The sequence below is a fragment of the Nicotiana tabacum genome, chromosome 23 (genome assembly GCF_000715075.1).
Source record: "Nicotiana tabacum cultivar K326 chromosome 23, ASM71507v2, whole genome shotgun sequence".
In the NCBI taxonomy this organism is placed as follows: Eukaryota; Viridiplantae; Streptophyta; class Magnoliopsida; order Solanales; family Solanaceae; genus Nicotiana; species Nicotiana tabacum.
This window is the reverse complement of record NC_134102.1, coordinates 42010924-42030718: the sequence shown is the minus strand read 5'-3', so window position 1 is coordinate 42030718 and position 19795 is coordinate 42010924. Positions and strand designations below refer to the sequence as shown.

Sequence of the window (19795 nt, the reverse complement as noted above, 5' to 3'; positions counted from 1 at the left end):
AGGAGACCACTTGGCGATTATGCTAGACCGGTCTACAACCAAGGCTTATCAAGTGTTAGACCACCTCTAGTGGCTGCGAACAATTTCGAATTGAAGTAAGGGTTGCTCCAAACTCTGCAAAAATGTTGTGTCTTCAGAGGGAAGATGAACGAAGATCCAAACACACATCTAATGGACTTCGAGGAGATCATGAACACCTTTCAATACAATGGTGTGTCACAAGATGCAGTTTACTTAAGGGCATTCCCCTTCACACTCAAAGATGATACAAAGCACTGGCTTCGAAGCTTGCCTTATGTATCGATTAGAACATGGGATGAGATGACCAGAAAATTTCTTGACAAATATTTCTCATTAGCTAAGATGGGAAAGTTTAGAAGAGAAATCCATAACTTCTTCCAGAAAGAGACTGAAACTATGTTTGAAGCGTGGGAGAGGTTTAAGGAATTAGTTCGAAAGTGTTAACATAGCGGAATTGAACTCTGGATGCAACTCCAGGATTTTTGGGATGGTTTGACACCGGCCTCGCGTAGAAAATTGAGTAATGCAGCTGGAAGACCTTTAATGAAAAAGACACCAGAGGAGATAGTCGATATTCTCGATGAATTATCTGAAGATGCAAATTAGTGGCCCTCTGAAAGTGCTGAAAGAAGAAGGGCGAATGGTGTTCACCAGGTTGATGCTAACACATCTGTGTAGGTACAGCTTGATGCCATGGCGAAAGAGATAGGGAAGCGGACCTTAGCTTCTATACAAAGAGAGAATCACACAGCTTGTGATATACGTGGAAGAGGACATCCCACTCATGAGTGTCAGGCCTCAACTAAGGAAGTAAATGCTGTGGGAAATTATAACTTCAATGCAATGGGTCAGAAGCACCCCGGTTTTCCATGGAGTTCACCTGGGGGTACTGCACATACATGGAAACAAAACAACTCCAGATTCCGGGGACAAGGAGCTTCAGGCTTCCAAAATCAGCAAAGGCAGCAGTTTCAACCTCAACAATCCAATCAGCCTGGGCTAGAAGATCTTATGAAGTCCTTTATTGTCAAGACAGATGAGAGGTTAGATGCTCATGGTGCAGCTATCAAAGAACTTGGCACAGGGTTGCGAAACTTGGAGAAGCAAGTGGGACAAATTGCCACCGTATTGTCTGAAAGGATCCCAGGTACTTTGCCAGCTGATACTGAAAGAAACCCCAAAGAGACGGTAAATGTTGTAACTCTAAGAAGTGGACAAGTAGTGAAAGAGCCCACCCCTATCCAAAAAAGGTGGTACCTGAAAAATAAAGTGGGGAGCAGCTGAAAAATGAAGTTGATAAGAAGAAGAAAGGCAAGAAGGGAACTGAGAAAAAGAAGAAGGAAGAGAATTCAAGAAGGGATGAATCTGAAGAAAGCAAGCAGATGCCTGCTTTACCTTTTTCCCAAAAGCTTTATAGAGAGAAGCTGGACAAGCAATTTAAGAGATTTTCGGATATGCTGAAACAAGTTAATGTAAATTTTTCATTCACAGATGTGCTCTCTCAAATGCCAGCTTATGCCAAGTTCTTGAAGGAAATCCTTACAAAGAAGAGAAAGATAGAAGAAACATTAGTACTCAAGCTCACAGAGTATTGCAGTGTAATCTTGCAAAACAAACTCCCACAAAAGTGTGGAGATCCGGGGACTTTTACTATACCTTGCTCTTTAGGCACTATTAATTTTGATAAGTCTTTATGTGATTGCCTCAATTAATTTAATACCTTTTGTCTATTTACAGGAATCTGAAGAATGAGATTGGAGAGATAAGGTCTGCACCAATATCTTTGCAGCTGGCAGACCAAATAACTATCATACCCGAGGGGATAGTGAAAGATGTCTTAGTTCGGATAGATAAGTTTGTATTTCCTATATATTTCACAGTGGTGAAGCTAGAAGAGAACAAAGAGGTCCCCCTTATCTTAGGAAAACCATTCTTAGCAACGGGTAGAGAAATATTGGATATACATGATAGAAAACTCATGCTTAGAGTGGGTGAAGAGACTGTGACGTTCGAGATGAATGTAGAGACTGGGGTGATAAAGGAGAAGCCAGCTGCAAGTGTTGAGTGGAAGGTGAAGGGTTCAAAAGAGAAGGCTGCAGTGAAAGAAAAGTGTGGGGTATACCCCAAGAAGGCTGAGAAGAAGCTATCTGCATGGATGTGTGCATTGGTTCGGGCGCGTGGAATGGATCTCGGCTTTGACTCAGACCCTTACTAAAAATTCAGGGAAGTTTTCTTTATCTTATGCTTTTTAATTGTGTATCATGGGGACATGTCATGACTTAAAGTATGGGGTGGGAAAAATTGTATGTTGTATGCATCTGTGTTAGTAATTTAATTTTGTTGTTTTAGTAGTTAGATAGAAAAATGAGAAAAACCATCAAAATTTAAACATTTTGACTTTTTCCGAAGATGGATATCATTCAACGGGTTTCTTGAGGGATTAAAGTCGAAAGGAAAAGATAAAAAGATTTTCTTTTGTAGTTAGTGTAATGATTCCCCCTTGGTTTTTTTTTGTGCCGCGGTTCTTTTCCAAGGGTTTTGTTTGAACCGAATGTAGTTAGTTTTTATTTTTTAGAATAGTAGGAAACCTTATGTTGTGTTTTAAATTGAAAGCAATATTTCTTGACTCCATTATACCTTAAGAATAGTGAGTGCTTTAGTTGTGACGCTTAGGCTCGATTTTTGACTCTTGCATAAGCACCTTAAATTGTATGATTTTAACTTTGCTTAACTTCTTTGACTAGAGTGTCTTGATAGTCTGATCTTGAGTGAGTTAGGTGCCATGTGTGTGTGAGGTTTTGTGTATTCTGTGCATTATATTTGATGTCTAGAACTTGTCTCGTGTGTTTGTAAAGCGAAATAGTAGTTTTGTTCAGTCTTAGAAGTGATTTAGGCATTTCTTTGTTGAGCCAGTTATATGCTTTTACTCACCTAATTGTTATGTATCATAGTTAACCCTGTCAAGCCTGTAATCTTGTTTATTTAGCAACCACATTACAAGTTGTATGTATTTATTTGAATTGACCATCTATTTGAATCTAATACCTCTCGTGAGTACTTGAATTTGTTATGAACTTTGTAAAAGTTGAAGTGTGGGGTGGTTGGTTTGGCTTTTGAGTGGAACTAATGAAATAAGGAGAAAGGTGCACTGTATTGAAAAAGTAAGAGCTATTTGAATTGAAAAAGGAAAAAAAAAATATTGTTTGATTGTGCAAAATATTCCATGATAGTGGTAAATCTTGATGTAATTGTGCTTAAAGAAGTTGGGAGTTAATATTATTGATGTAAAGGTAAAGTTATGGTTTGACATAAGGGTGGGGTTTTGAAAATTGAAATGTATGTATTAAAATGCTTAGGGAGGTGGAGTCACTCTTATATCTAAATGTATCCTACCCATCCCGCAGCCTACATTACAACCTATTAAAGTCCTACTTGATCCTTGACTAAATGGGCTCGATTAGTTAAGTAGTACACTACGGGCAATACAGGCAAGCCTATGGTTCATCATTTGTGGCATATGAATGGTGTTTCTGAGAGTCAGTGAATTCTTTCTATCTTGAGTTCCTAATTGTTCTTAATTTCTATTTTGTGTGGAACGACTCTCTATTGTTGTGAGGGCACTTGATTCACGAATGAAGGTAATATCGTTGACCTCTATATTAGAGTAAGCGAGTGGTTTATAAATAGCGCGTGATGCTTTTGAGTCAAGTCTAGAGGCAAGAATGTTACACTATTGTGCTTAGCCTATTTTAAATATTCTTGGTATGATGAGTTAGGAGAGTTATGTAAAAAGGTCGTTTCTTTATAAAGTATAGTTTGATTGCTCGAGGACGTGCAATGGTTTAAGTGTGGGGTGTTGATGGTAGGCTATAATCTCGTGTTTTAGTCGCTTGTTGCACTCTAATTTACTGTACTTTAATTGTGTTTGAGCTTTAATCGCTAGTATTTTGCACTTATTATGTATTTTATGCCTTGTAGGAGTGATTCCGAGTGATGTAGATGTTATGGAGCTAATTTGAGTGATTTGGAGCTTTGAAGTCTGAGTAAAATCCTAAGGGATTTAGTTGAGATCGCGTTCGGGGGTCGAGGAACAAGTCTGAATGTCAAAATCGAAGCAAAAAGCCGGACTCTGAGAAAACTACACTAGCGCGGCGCGTGGCGCGCGGCGCCTATGCAAGTTCCTGCTCCCGTCAAAGAGCAAGCTCTCTGCAGTTTCCCACTGCTGCCCCGCTTGGCGCGTCGCCCCATGCGGCGCACGCCTATACAAATTTTACAGAGTAATTGTCCTAATTCGCATAGGAAAAGATGATTTCATTTGGGCCCGACCCTACTTGGTATAAATACATGTAAAAATATTATTTTTAGACTTTGACACATCTAAGACCTAAGGAGGCTATAGAGAAGGTGGATAAGCAAAAGCACAAGGGATTCGTCATTCAATCCTCACTCAAGACAAGAGTTTGGATCGTTTTATATTTTTTTTTATATTTGTGATGAATTACTCCATATTTATGGAGTAGTTCTCTTTAGGGATTGTTAGATTTGGTGTATTGATAATTATTTATGGATATTAACTTTAGTTTTTATGCATTGAATCATTTTGGATGTTTTAATTGTTGCATTTATATTCACATGTTCATGTAACCGAAAGAGGCATAACTTGTGATATCTTCACATTATCTTGTGGGTTGAGTTCATTAATTCTTCTTAGTAATCGAAAGAGGCTAGTTGAATCATTGATTAAACCTAGTTAGGAGGATAATCGGAAGAGGTTCTCCTAAAGACCAATCCACTACGAATTCTTGCATATCTTCACCGAGCTTAAATTGGTTCATATTGTGAGGTTGAGACTTAATCGAGAGAGGAGTTTCTATTAAACGTTTGAACTAATAATTGAGTGAATTCAAGAGACTCACTTGAATATTAGAAATAAATTAACTAGAGTTAAATTCGAGATAATTATCTTGCACATATCCAATCAATCCCCTATTTTCTCCCATTGATATCTTCCTTGCTTACTTTTGTTGCGATTGTCATAGTCAATTAGCTCTAGATTCTTAGTTAATTTTAGTTTTAGTCATATAATTCTCAATTGTTGATCATCTTAGATAGCAATCTAGCTACAAACTACGATAATACTGTTTAACTCCAATCCTTGTGGATACGATATTATATTATACTATATTCGACTAGCGAGCATAATTTTGTGTTGTGTTTTAAACTCGTCAATAACTAGGCTCACTATTTATAGTTGTGTTTAGGAAAGGAGGCCCTAGGATCATGCCCTCCTTTAATGCCAATTATGAGGGTTATTGATGAAGATGTAACGGTAAACATAAATGTCAAATTCTCTTAACGGACCGTCGCTCTTAATGTTGCAGAATATTCCCTATTAAATGCTATCGGGCAAGGAGCATTTAATACATCTTTATGAACGTTATCCCTTCCGGTGACAAGTGGAATGGCTGTGTTCGGTCTTAGGCTATCCTCGTCTTGGGTTCCACGTGTATTTCCTTTAGATGACCACGTGTCATATCATATTTCACTTTATACCGTCTCCACATTTGGATGTACAAATATCACACATATCAAATAGCACATTTTCCATTCTATAACTAATACTATTGCTCTAAATAATACTCCATGACGAAGTAAACAAAATTTTATTATTTGTCTCTCGGTACTTGATATTTCCTAATAATTAGTAGCAAACAATAAAGTATTTTATCATTAATAATTTGTTTAGAGAATTGCATATAAATACAGTCCACACATATACATTGTAATTAGGAGACTTATATACAACTTTGCAAAGCTGTAACCCAAATATAATAAGTCAAGATTTAACATCCAACCAAAATTGGTTCTCGAAATTGCTATTCAAAATTTATTTTTAAATGCTCAAGCTTCTAACCCAATTTCCGAATCAATAAATATGACTCAAATATTAGTTCAACAAACCAAATCCATTTGGGTAGTGAAAATCAGATCTTTAACGTAATCCACCATTATTGAATGAGCTTAAATAAATAGGTTTAAATTTCGACTCTGATTTTTTATGAGAATCTTGGAGTGATTGTTATTTAGACTTGTTCTACAAAACTTGAAGTCATTTGATGGAATTTGGACCGGTTTGAACATGAATTGAAACTCTAAATCATAGAAAAAGTTCGTATAGAGACGCTTATACATATTTATACAATATTATACATTTTTATACAAGTCAGGTACATTATGCATATAAGTGTACAAAAGTATATAACTACATATAAGCACAATAGTGAAAATATGTTGTTGATACGCTATGTAGATATGTGTATAAGAATAAAAATATGTGAGAAATCCATTAAATATATGTAAATAATATATTAATCTTGAATATAATAATGTATAAGAGGTATTTATACACCTCTATAGTATTTAAGAGGTGTTTATACACCCCTATAGTATTTAAGAGGTGTTTGTACACTATTAAACAATATTACATATTGTTATACAAATAAATTCTATTGATGGAGTTTCATGTGATATTCTTTCTTCTTCTTCTTCCTTGAGCTTCTTCTGAAATTTAACTCAAATCTACTCCAAATCACTTCAAATTTAAGTTTTAAACTCCTCTTGATATTTTCAATCAATTCGGACAACACCTAATCCAAACAACTAACAAACTCGAAAAACCCAATTTCTAAAATCGAAGCTCGAGCGACTTTTAATGGTGTAATTCTATTTTTCAAAATTTTAATTAACCACGGTAAAGAGAAATCGACTCCAGCTCGAAAAGAATGCGGCTCAAATATTCAAACTTCAATCTATTTTTTTTTTTTAAATCTCGACTTTGAATTCGAAAAAACCAAATAGTGGAGGTTCAAAATTTTCTTTTAAGCCTCTCAACACACAAGAAGCAAATTAAGAGCCCGTTTGGATTGACTTATTTTAAGTGCTTTTAAGCCAAAATAACTTTTAAGTCATTTTGTAGTGTTTGAATAGAGTAAAAAAGTGCTTTTAAGCACTTGTTTTTAAACTAAAATGACAAAAACTAGCCAAAAGCCAAAAGTTAGAATTCCTAACTTATGGCTTAAAATCTATTTTGGTTTAAGAGTCACTTAAAATAAGCTCATCCAAACAGACTCTAAATTGATAACAGCTTTGAATCTGGAAGGAGAAGTGAAAGAGAATAACAATAGGAGGCATTTCATGGATCAATTGCACATATATTCTAAGAAATATATGTTATTTTCGTCAGCATAAATATTAGGTAATTCTATCCATCAAGGCTCGGATAAATAGAAAGAATGCGCGTATAACAGAATTTATGCAAGAAATTTAAACCGAAAATCTTTCATGATTCTCAACTCACTTTGTTGACATGTCAATTACGTACACCATATAATACTCCATTTGTTTTAAAAAGATTGACATTATTTCCTTATTAGTATGTTCAAAAAGATTGGCATCTTTCAATATTTCTTTAATAAAAAGTATTTATAGCCACACAAATATTATGGTAGATTTTAGACCATAAGTTTTAAAAGTTTTATAGCCACAAAAATGTTACAACATATTTAAGACCATATATCTCAAAAATTTTACCTTTTTTATTAAAATTTGTATCAAGTTTTTAAGACCATATATCTTAAAAGTTTTTTATTACAACATATTTAAGACCATCTCAAAAAGTTTTTTTTAAATGGAGGGAGTAATTTTCATGGCTGCATGACCATACAAGAATTAATAGGCACTAAAGACATGATATGTGAAGTACGAAACGTTTCGATCGAATTGCTATTTGGTCAGTACGACAGTAAAGCTAGTGGTAGTTTTTGCTTCTTGGTACTTCTATTGCTGTACCAATAAATCAGTGACATACCCCTACCAGCTCACCTCTGTTAAAGCTCCCCTTTTTCTTTTGCTGGTAAGACTCATAAATACATCAATCAAAGTTTTCCAAACGGTACGGGGTAAAATATGTTCATTTTTAATGATCGTATGAGAAAGCGATATGTGAAATCGAACACAAAAGATAGTCAAACTCGGAGACAATAATTCCGCTTGTCATCGGAGAGAATGATATTCATAAAGACAAAATAAATGCCGCCATCCGGTAACCTTCAATGAAGAATATTCTACAGCATTAATTACATGATCCGTTATAGAGAATATAACATTCACTGTCCACCGTTATACATTCTTCAATGGCCCTCATAATTGTCATTAAAAAGGAGCTTAATCCTAGGACCTTGTTCCCTAGGTGTAACTATAAATAGTGAGTTCTATCATCATTATAAGGACACAAATTTTCTTACAAGCATATACTATACTTCATCAAAAGCTCAAATAACATTTTATTTTCTTGTTTATTTGCACTGTTCTTATTACTATCGGTAGCTCTACGCCCGGAACTAAGATATATGTCGTTTATTTCAATTTTAAGACTAAGTCTAATATTTCTGTCTAATTTATCTATTATTTTTGGATCAAATTAATTCATTTATTTATAAATTATATATAAATTTAATTATATCATTTTACGGATAAACACAGGCTGCTTTAACATGGGCGCCTCCACCGTTCACCCTTTGTCCATAAGTTTTGACATTGAAAGTGCATCTTCGTGTCTTTATTTTATCCAAGCGAAGATTTACAACCACGAGGAATTTAATATTTACAAATTAAATTTTAAATACAAATCTAAACATACATGTGCACAAATGCTTCTAACGGAAAATGTGCACAATTGGGAGAGAGAAGTGACTTAATGGGCGTAAAGCCTGGCCAAGTTTTTAAAATTAATTTATTTTAAAAACTGCTTTTAAAAAATATTTTTCAGAAAGTTACATTTGATGAGAAACACTATATATTTGATTAATTAATTTAAAATTATTTTTGAATAGTAATTAATATTTGGACAAGCTTTTAAATGATGTTTCTGAACAGTATTTTTCAAAAAATAAAATACTTTTTGGGAGAAATTAATTTTTTATGTTCTAAAAAACTGCTTCTACTTTTACTCTCATATTGTTTTTCTTTCTAAATGCTTGGACAAACACCTTAACTTTAGAAAAAAAATATATTTGACAACAAAATACTTTTGATCAAAAGATGTGTATACGGGTGAAACCGAGCCAACTGAACACCCCGATTTCCCGGTGAGACAAACAAAGCAGGAACGTGACCGTAATGAATCGGAGTTAGAGCGAGGAGCCCCTCATATCGGGGCTCGGGCAAAACACCTGCCCTCGGGGGTATCAAGGCCATGTCCTCCGGGTCCGGTTCGGGGATCAAGACTTCGGAGAGCATTACCAAACAACTGCACACGACTAACAAAGGGCCGTGATGATCGTGCCCAACCGGATATCACGGCGTGAATCTCGGCCCCTATCGGCAGAAAATCAGTAATTATCGAAACAGAAAATTTTTACCTTTCTTAGAATTGTACTTAGGGTAAAACTCCCCTAATATATAAAGGGGGAAAGCTTATTGCTCAAGGGATACATTGTAACACAAATACCAAGGCAATCTATTTCAATTCTCTTTGTCGTTCAAAATTCTTATTTTTGTTCTTAAGTTCTTAAAGTTCGGAGAAACCCTGTCTAAAGGAGCAATGATATGGTATCACAACCTGCCCCCTAATTCCAATGATTCGTTTGCCATGCTTGCAGATGACTTCATAAAAGCTCATGACGGGGACATCAAAGTCGAGACCAGAAAATCAGACCTCTTTATAGTGAAACAAAGAGATAATGAAATGCTCAGGGAATTCGTATCGAGGTTTCAAATTGAAAGGATGGACCTGCTTCCGGTTGCGGATGATTGGGTCATTCAAGCATTCACCTAAGGACTCAACCCCCAAAGCTCATTGGATTTACAACAGCTGAAACAGAATTTGATAGAGTACCCGGCGGTAACTTGGGCTGACGTCCATAACAGTTACCAATCGAAAATCAGAGTCGAGGATGTTCAGCTCGGGGCCCCCTCTGGGTCTGTGTATCCCATAATAACTAATGACATGTCTAAAAGAGTCGTCGATCATATACCAAGACCAAGCAGAGATCAGTATCAACCGTATAACGGAGATCGAAGGGGCAGCGGATCCGGACGTAACCCTGCAAAGAATGAAAAAGAAGCGATCGAGGTCATAATAGCCGGGGACTCATGAGCCAAAATGGTTTCGACAGGCCAATCGGGGTCAGGGAGGCACTGAGGTTATCAGAATACAACTTCAGCATCGATGCGGCTGGCATCGTGTCAGCCATCGGATGCATCAAAGATACCAAGTGGCCTCGGCCATTGCAGTCCAATCCTGCCCAAAGAGACCCCAACCTGATGTGTAAGTATCATGGCACTCACGGCCACATGACTGAAGACTGCTGACATCTAAGAGAAGAAATGGCATGGTTATTCAATAACGGACACCTCCGGGAATTTCTGAGTGATCGAGCCAAAAATCACTTCATAAATAGGGACTCCAACAAGCAGACCGAGCAAGAGGAACCTTAGCACGTCATCAACATGATCATCGATGGAGGCGACATCCCCTAGGGGCCATGCTGAAGTGCACTAAGGTGTCCATTACAAGGGAAAAGCGAACCCGGGAATACGTGTTGAAGGCATCGTGCAACCGCATAACCATGCACTGGTAATTTCTGTACTCATAAATAAATATCTAGTTAAGTGTGTGTTGATGATCCAGGTAGCTCGGACAATATCATTAGATCGAGGGTCGTAGAGCAGCTGGGTCTACAAGACCAAATAGTACCTGCAGTCCGGGTCTTAAACGGATTCAACATGGCATGTGAAACTACTAAAGGGGAGATAACCCTGCCAGTGAACACCACCGTAACCATTCAGGAAACAAATTTTATGTCATCGCAGAGGATATGAGGTATAACGCTCTATTCGGAAGGCTATGGATTCACAACATGAGGGCAATACCCTCGACACTACATCAGGCATTGAAGTTCCCCACACTAGGAGGGATCAAGATGGTTTACAGAGAATAGTCGGCCGCAAAAGAAATGTTCGCGGTCGATGAGGTGATCTCGATGTCTGCACTCTCGACATCAAAGAACCCAGAGTCAGTTAGGAAGGAAGAAACTAAATAGCAATCACCGACACCGGTCCAGACAAAACCAGAGAAGTAGGAGGCAGGCGAGGATGATGATTATGGAGTTCATAGGTCGTTAATCGCCCCTGCCGATTCCGATACCACCAATTCGACGGTCGAAGAGCTGGAGCAAGTCATATTGATCAAACACTCTCCCGATCGGAAGGTAAACCTGGGCACGGGATTGACTCCCGAGCTCAGGAAAAAACTCATTAAATTACTTATTGCTAATGTGGATAGTTTTGCTTGGTCCCATTTAGATATGACAGGGATCCCAATAGAAGTAACCATTCATAAGCTAATCTTGGATCCCAAGTTTCTGGTTAAATAGAAAAGGAGTACTCAGTCTGAAGTCAAGCATGCGTTCATCAAAGACGAGGTATCCAAACTCCTTAAAATAGGTTCCATTCGGGAAATTAAGTACCCAGATTGGTTGGCTAACGTAGTAGTGCCTAAAAAGGGAAATAATTTAAGAATGTGCGTATATTACAAAGACTTGAACAAGGCGTTCCCCAATGATTCTTTTCCTTTTGCCTAACATCGATCGCATGATCGATGCAACGGTCGGGCACGAGATACTCAGCTTTCTCGATGCCTATTCCGGTTATAACCAAATCTGGATGGACCCGGGCGATCAAGAAAAACATTCCTTGATCATTAAATTCAGCACCTATTGGTATAACGTAATGCCGTTGGACTAAAAAATATCGGTGCCACTTATCAACGCCTAGTAAATGAGATGTTCGAAGAACAAATAGGAAAATCAATGGAGGTTTACATTGATGGTATGTTAGTTAAGTCCCTGCGAGCAGAGGACCATTTGGAACATTTGCAGGAAGCCTTCAACATACTGAAGAAATACAATATGAAGCTAAACCTGGAGAAATACACATTCGGTGTCGAGTCCAGGAAGTTCCTGGGATTCATGGTGTCCGATCGGGGAATCGATATCAACCCCGACAAAATCAAAGCTATAGAAGACATCACCATGGTAGATAATGTCAAGGCCGTTCAGAGGCTAACGGGGAGCATAACCGCCCTGGGTCGGTTCATGTCAAGGTCTTCCGATAAGAGCCATTGGTTCTTATCATTATTGAAGTAGAAGATACTTTTCGTGGACCCCAGAGTGCCAGCAAGCTTTGGAAGAACTCAAATGGTACCTTTCGAGTCCACCCTTGCTTCATACTACGAAGGCAGACGAGCAACTGCACCTGTACTTGGCGGTATCCGAGATAGCGGTAAGTTGAGACTTAGTCTGGGAAGAGGAAGGTACGCAATTTCCTATCTATTATGTTAGCAGGACTCTAGGCGAGGCCTAAATAAGGTACCCTCACCTAGAGAAATTGGCGCTCGCTTTGCTAAGCGCCTCTAGAAAGTTAAAGCCATATTTTCAATGCCATCCCATATGTGTCATAATTTCTTACCCACTGAGGAACATAATGCACAAACCTGATCTCTGGGGACGATTGGCCAAATGGGTCATAGAAATTAGTGGGTACGATATCGAATATCGACCCCAAACCGCCATTAAATCTCAAAGTTTGGCAGACACTGTGGCCGACTTCATGCCGGCCTTAATACCCGAAGTCGAAAAGGAATTGTTGTTAACCTCGGGGACTTCCTCGGGAATCTGGACCTTTTTTACGGATGAGGCCTCGAACATATAAGTGTCCGGACTCGGCATCGTGTTGAAGCTGCCTACGGGCAACATAGTTAGGAAATCTATCATAACTGTGAAATTAACTAACAATGAAGTCGAGTATGAGGCCATGATTATAAGTCTCAAATTGGCTAAAAGCTTAGGGGCCGAGGTGGTCGAATCTAAGTGTGACACCTTCCTTGTGGTAAATCAAGTCCACGGGACATTCGAAGTAAAAGAGGAATGAATACGAAGGTACTTGGACAAATTACAGGTAACGCTGTATCGATTCAAGGAATGGACCTTGCATCACGTACCCCGGGATTAAAACAACGAAGTTGATACTATGGCTTACTTGGGGTCATCGGTTGATGACGATGAATTCAGCTCAGGAATGGTCGTACAACTCATGAAATCAGTAGTGGAAGAAGGCCATGCTGAGATAAACTCAACGAGTTGAACTTGGGACTGGAGAAACAAGTATATAAACTACTTGAAGACTGGTAAGTTGCCCTCGGATCCTAAAGAATCGAGAGCTCTGCGAATGAAGGCAACTAGGTTTAGCCTATTTGAGGGTACTCTATTCAGAAGAACGTTCGATGGCCCACTCGCCATATGCTTGGGGCCGGGAGACACCTAATATGTTTTGAGGGAAGTTCACAAAGGCACTTGCAAAAACCATTCGGGGGCAGAATCTTTGGTTCGTAAGATAATCAGAGCCAGCTATTACTGGATCGACATAGAGAAATATGCAAAGGACTTTGTGCGGAGATGCGACGGCCGTCAGAGGCATGCACCAATGATCCATCAACCTGGGGAGTTACTACATTCGGTCATGTCACCTTGGTTGTTCATGAAATGGGGAATGGATATTGTCGGTCCCCTGCTATGGGCACCAGGCAAGGCTCAATTTATACTATTTATGATTGACTAATTCTCTAAGTGGGTCAAAACTCAAGCGTTCGAGAAGGTCCGGAAAAAAGAAGTCATTGACTTCATTTGGGACCACATAATATGCCGGTCCGGTATACCGGCCGAGATATTATGTGATAACGGGAAGCAGTTCATCAGCAGCAAGGTAAGAAAATTTTTCGAGGACCATAAGATGAAAAAGATCTTGTCAACACCCTATCACCCTAGTGGTAACGTACATGCAGAGTCTACAAACAAGACAACACTTTAAAACCTTATGAAAAGGTTGACCGATGCCAAAGAAAAATGGAAGGAAATTTTGTCCGAAGTCTTGTGGGCATACCGTATGACCTCAAAATCTAGTACCGAGGCCATTCCATTTTCGTTAGTCTATGGTGCTGAAGCATTAATACTGGATGAGGTAGGAGAATAGAGCCTCAGGTTCTAATATACAACTGAAGAATCAAACGATGAGGCCATAAGCACGAGTCTGGAACTATTGGATGAGAGGCGCAAGGCCGCCCTAGTCTGGTTGGCTGCCTAGAAACAGCGGATAGAAAGATATTATAACCGAAGAGCCAACCTCCGACACTTCAATATCAGGGACTTGGTGTTAATAAAAGTAACACTGAACATCCGGAACCCGAACGAAGGGAAATTGGGACCGAATTGGGAAGGTCCATATCAAGTCATCGGGACTATCGGTAAAGGGTCATACAAACGCGAAGCAGGGAATGGTGCACAGCTACCGAACAACTGGAACGTGACCCACTTAAAATGGTAATACTGCTAAGGTACGACCTCATTCACTTTTTTTAATATTATGAATTAGACTAACACTTGCAGGCAACAACCAAAGAAGAATGTAGTTGTTAGGTCTGAAAGCATACGTTGCACTCTTTTTCCCTTGAACCGGTTTTATCCTAAATGGGTTTTCCGGCAAGGTTTTTAATGAGGCAACATAAATCGTGCTAATGTAGAATTGAAGACCGATTTTAAATTGGAGTCAATAGTCGCATCAACAGTATCTGATCCCTCTCAAATATCAACCTCGAATACTGGGGGCCATCACCCTTGGGTCAAGATTTTTAGCAAGGAAGGAAACTTTGTGCTTGAACAATGTAGGCTCGGTTGTTAGGATTTATTGTAAGGGCCAAACGGTCAAGTGAACCATGCCTATGTAGGCCACCTCAGCCATAATATGAGCTTTTACACGCTTACAATCTTGTACGCTACACACAAAAATGAAACAAAGTTTCTACCTTGCTAATGCATATTTTTTGCTTCTTACAAGTATAGAGCCTAAGGTATATTCCTACCCGGAGACCATCGAGCCCAAGGGCCACCCCTATCCGAGCCCAAAGGGATATCCCCACTCGGAGACTATCATCTGAGACAAGTTCAGGCGGCTCTGGTTATCGAAACCCGGAGGCACAAAACCTATTAGGCAGCGCCTAAACCTAAAGAACTACGACCACCCTAAAAATGGTTTGGAGACGTCCGAAGCCCGTAATCAAAACATAAGGACTTCAACAAAATTCTAAACCAGTTCAAAGTTTACCCTCGGCAAAGATATAGTCTAAAAACATTTAAGCAAGCACCTTGGGGAAATTTTCGGCCACTCCGAGCTTCCACAAGTTTCGAGCAAAAGTTGCATCAAGGACAGGTCTTGTTCGGACCTCCGAAAAATGACTTATTACTACGTTTGATTCTATTGCAACTGTAAAACGATACTAAGATAATAGACTTGAAAATTGCCAAAAGAAATTTTTTTATATATTCCGGAATATCTTTACAAAGGCCAAATAAAAACAGCCTCAACAAAATATATTTACTACATACAAAAACAAAAAAACATCCTAAGGCATCTACGCCTGGTCTTCACCGGAACCCGACTCGTCACTAGAACCGTCAGGCCTCCGGATTCTTCAGAGCCCTCAGAGGCTTCTTCACCTTAGGGTTCAACTAGCCTCTTGGCCTCAACCTCGATTCTTTTTTCCTCTTCGATCTCGGCAGATAGGTCGAAGCCTCGGGCATGTATTTCTTCGAGGGTTTCCCTTCGGGATAACCGCCTTACATACTCAGCAGTAGTCTTCAGGAGGGCCTCGGCTGCTTCAACATCGGCCTTGTATTAGGACACCATCTCGTCAACATCAGCCGATGTTTCTTCCAACCTAGACCTCGTTATTTTGATCTCCTTGCCAAGGGCATCCCATTCAGCGATGGACGAGCCCAGCCGTGCTTGGAGGTCCTCGTTTTGCTGAGCTCGTGTATCGGCCTTCTCCTTCACCACCCGAAGCTGAACTTTCACCGAAGACAGCTTGGCCTGGGCGGTCTCCTTCTCCGAGGCTAGCAGGTCCATCTTGTTTTCCACCCGTCGGCCATTATTTGGATCTCGTCCATCTCCTTGCGGAGTTGGTTGATCTGGTCGATCTTCTGCTGGATCTGCGAAGTATTGTTGTTAGCCTCTGCTACCGGCCCCTTGTGTCTAACTTCAAAAACTTTTACCTTTTCCACCAAGTTGGAATGCTCCTTCCTTAAGGCCGATGCCTCTTTCTGAGCTGCATCCAACTTGGCCCGGAGGTTCTTGGCGACCCCCTCTTGCTGCTCGCTAAGAAGATTGAACATGTCCATCTTTTGGGAAAGCTCCTTGATTTCGAGCTCGAGTTGATTGACCTCAACCCGGTACCTAGAAAACTCTTGTGGTGAAGTACCGAGGCCTGCAAAAAGGAAACAAATATGAGAAACATCAAACGAAGATAATAATATATCGATGGAGAGAAATAGTGCCTTACCTGGTTCAGCGCTTGTTGCGCCTCATTGAAGAGGCATGGCACATTCACCTCATTCATTTTTGTTTGATCCTCCTCGGTCACAAGACATCGGAGGTAGCTAGCTACCCCCACAGGAGCGGACAAAACCCGAGCATCCTCATGGACATTCAGTATGATTGATCTCCTATGCCTAGGGTTGACACTTGGGGCAACGAACTGATCGATCAATTTAGGGCTAGAGCTCGGCCCGCCTGCTTCCAAGGATATGTCCTTCTTCAGAACTTCTAGGTCGCCTAGCCCGGAGAAGTCTTCCAAAGTAGTCGAGTCCACATCGTCGAAAAAGGAGTGAAGAGGATTTTCAGAACTATGGACCCCCTCGTTAGACTTCTCCTTTTTCTCCTTGGCCTCCTCGAGCATGGACCTAGTGTAGGAGGGCATCCCCGAGATCTCAATTATATTGGGTGCTTCCTTTGGATCGGAACTGGCATCCTGAGGAGTTTTACCCCGGTTATCCACGTCGGTCTTTTGAGTTTGAGGGGGGTCAATCTCACGAGTCTCCCCCTCGGATGCATCTGCGTCCCCGGGATAGGTCGTCTTGTGGGTAACAAAAATAGATTTATCCTCCGGCTCGTCCTTAAGCCGTAGGAGGAAGTCTAAGGCTGGAACCCAGGAACTGGAGCCCCTCCTAGGCTTGCAGAGCACCCGTTTCTTTGGTTTATTCACCTCGGAGCCCGGGGAGCCTGAGGGTTTTCTCTTCCTCTTCTTTTTTCCCTCTGTGGCAGCAGTAGAGGGATCAATGGATGGGGGCACATCCTCATCCCCTTTTGAAGGCCTAAGTTCGGTGGTCTTAGGTAAACCTGCAATAACAAAAAGGGAAGAAGAGTTATTATAATAAAAGGTGGAAACATAGTATTGGCAACCCAAAAAGAGGCCTTACCATGAGAACGGGCCTCCCATCGGCCCTTCGAGAGTCTGTGCCATGTACGCTCGAAGTACGACATTCGAGTACAGATGCCCTCGATCCACTCCTTTAACCGAGGAACCGCATTCGGAAACCGGGTGACAGCTGTACAACCACAAACATGAATGAGAAGATAGAAATTGAAGAAAAAGAATTTTGATGTTTAAAGAGAGAATTGCACTTACGAGACGCATTCCACTTCTTAGGGAATTGATGGTAGGCTAAAAACCCATATTTTAGCCATAGTATTACTTGCCAGAGTCGTTCACCGTTTGATTAATGCGAAGATCATGCCTACCCAGAACAACATTGATGTCTCCCGGTTGAAGGTGTGTCTCATTTATGCTATCTTGACTCGGACGAAGTTTGATCTGGGTAAGATTATGCTTGAGCACATGTCTCGAGTACGACCACTTGGGGACCACCGTCTATATTTCCTGAGTATGATCATATGACTTCTGAGGATCCACCATGTGAAGGAGGAGTTTCATTATGATCGGTAGATTCTGGTTTTGCGACCTCTTAAGCCTTTTGATGTCACAATTATGATAGACCCTCATGCTGTTGTTGTTCCTGTAGATCAAAGACTGTTCGTGTTGAGAAGACACTGCAATTTCTATTTGTTGATATGCGCCTTCGCGCTGCTCGGGGGGAGGTTGACTTGGCATAGCTGCAGGAGGACCATCTACTCTCCGCGATCACGCAGCAGTGGTTGGGATTAGCTGCTGGAGTACAGATGCCACCTGATGAGGACGCCAACTCTGTTCTCTCTGATGATGAAGAGTACCTGCACACTTTTGAGGGTAGCGATGAAGAGTAGGCCATGGGCCTCAGGGAGTTACCTTTTCACTCTTGTTTTACTGTTTTGCATTGGGGACAATGCAATTTTTTTTAAAGTGTGGGGTGCTCCTATTTGATTGTATTTGTACTTGTTTTCTATTTGCCAGTTGATTTTGTTTGATTTGTTTCTTTCTTTCTTAGATAATATGGTCTGTAATCATAACTCTATTTTCTATCGTCCTGTAATAGTTAGTAATTAACTGTTTAGTTTTGACTCTTTCGGACGATGGATTTTGTCGACTGGCTTCTTGAGGGATTTGAAGTCGAACGAAAAACAAAAATTAAAAAATTTTGAAAATCCAAAAATAAGTCCTTTGTTTTATTTTATTCTATTTTATTTTATTTTATTTTCTTAGGTAGTGTAGTAATTCTTCCTTGGTTTTTCTTTGTGTCGCGGTTCTTTTCTAAGGATTTTACTTGAACCGGGTGTAGTTAGTTTTTTGGTTTATAGGAGTAAAAAATGTTGAGTCATAGTGCTAATTTGAAGCAATTTCCCTTGACTGCATATGCCTTGAGAGTGGTGAGTGCCTTAGTCATGACGCCTAGGCTCAGTTCTTGACTTTTAGATAAGTGCCTTAAATTGCTTGATCGTAACTCTACTTAAATGCTTTGACTAGAGAGTCGGGAAAGATCCGATCCCGAGTGAGTTATGTGCCAATGTATGAGTGTGGTTTTCGTTGATATTATGTGCATGTCTATTGATGTATAGAACTTACCCTGTGTGTTTGCAAAGCGAAATAGCAGTCTTGTTCAGTCTAGGAAGGGATATAGGCATTTTTTTATTGAGCCAGATATATGCTTTTGCCCACCTAATTAATGTTTATCTTAGTTAGCCTCTTTGAGCCTGTAATCCTATTTGTTTGGTAACCACAATACAAGCTTGACCCCTTTGTTTGAATTGACTATCTGTTTGAACTGTAGACCTCTCTTGAGCACGTGAGTTGTTATGAGCTTGTAAAAGCTAGATGGAGGTATGGTTGGGTTTTTGAGTGGAACTATAGAAAAGGGAAAGGTATATTGAGAAAAAAAAAGATTATGAGAACCACTTGTAGGGAATTGAGATAAAAAAAGAAGAGAAGAGAATATCATAATCTAGAAAAAGAAAAAATATTGGTGTTTGTATATAGTATAAAAAAGTAATTACTTGCTAGTGGTAGTTCTTATCGGGTTTGTGCTTAAAGAAATCGGGAGCTTGATGCGATTATGTGTGAATGTTGGGGTTTGGTTTCACACAAGTGTGGGGTGAAATTGTTAATGTATATGTATTAAAGTACTTAGGAAGTTGTGATCACTATATTCAAATGTATCCTACCCGACCCACAACCTACATTACAACCAATTAAAGTCGTACTTGATCCTTGACTGAATGAGCTAAATTAGTAGAGTATTACACTATGGGCAAACATATGGTACGTCTTCTATGGCGCATGAATTTAATTCCTGAGAGTGAGTGAATTCTTTCTACCTTGAGTCCTAACTGCTCTTGAACTTTATTGTATATGGAACTATTCTCTATTGTTTGTGTGAAGGCACATGACTTGTGA

General features: G+C 39.7%; 1 pseudogene; it reads right to left on the bottom strand.

Annotated features, from left to right (window-relative positions):
• Positions 1-369: 369 nt before the first annotated feature.
• Positions 370-468, bottom strand: LOC142177821 (small nucleolar RNA R71; annotated as a pseudogene).
• Positions 469-19795: the final 19327 nt, after the last annotated feature.